General features: G+C 66.9%; 1 protein-coding gene across 1 annotated transcript in view; it reads right to left on the bottom strand.

The window, feature by feature from the left end:
- The window catches only part of LOC104130572 (tropomodulin-4), a 16,814-nt gene that overhangs the window by 7,492 nt on the left and 9,059 nt on the right, over positions 1–263 (bottom strand). The gene's annotated exons all lie outside the window — the stretch shown is intronic.

Raw genomic sequence — 263 nt, 5'->3', positions numbered from 1 at the left:
TCAGCGCCACGCGTGACGCCGCAGAGGAGCGAGGCCGGCCAGACGGGAGCGTGACGTCACGGGAGCACGCCCCCCTCAATGCCTATCCGCCCGAGCCCTGCATCCCTCGGTACGGCCACGTCGCGCCCCTGGGGAGGGAATACGGAAAAATGATGTCACAGCGTGACGTCACGGCAGCGATTAACGTGACGTCACACGCGCCACGTGGTGTCCCCCCCTTTGTTTTGGTGGCGCTTGACCCGCCACGTGACTCACGGCGCCCT

This window comes from Egretta garzetta, unplaced genomic scaffold (assembly GCF_000687185.1).
Source record: "Egretta garzetta isolate BGI_Z169 unplaced genomic scaffold, ASM68718v1 scaffold668, whole genome shotgun sequence".
Taxonomy (NCBI): Eukaryota; Metazoa; Chordata; class Aves; order Pelecaniformes; family Ardeidae; genus Egretta; species Egretta garzetta.
Note: the sequence above shows the minus strand (reverse complement) of the source record. Positions and strands in the feature narration are given on the sequence as shown.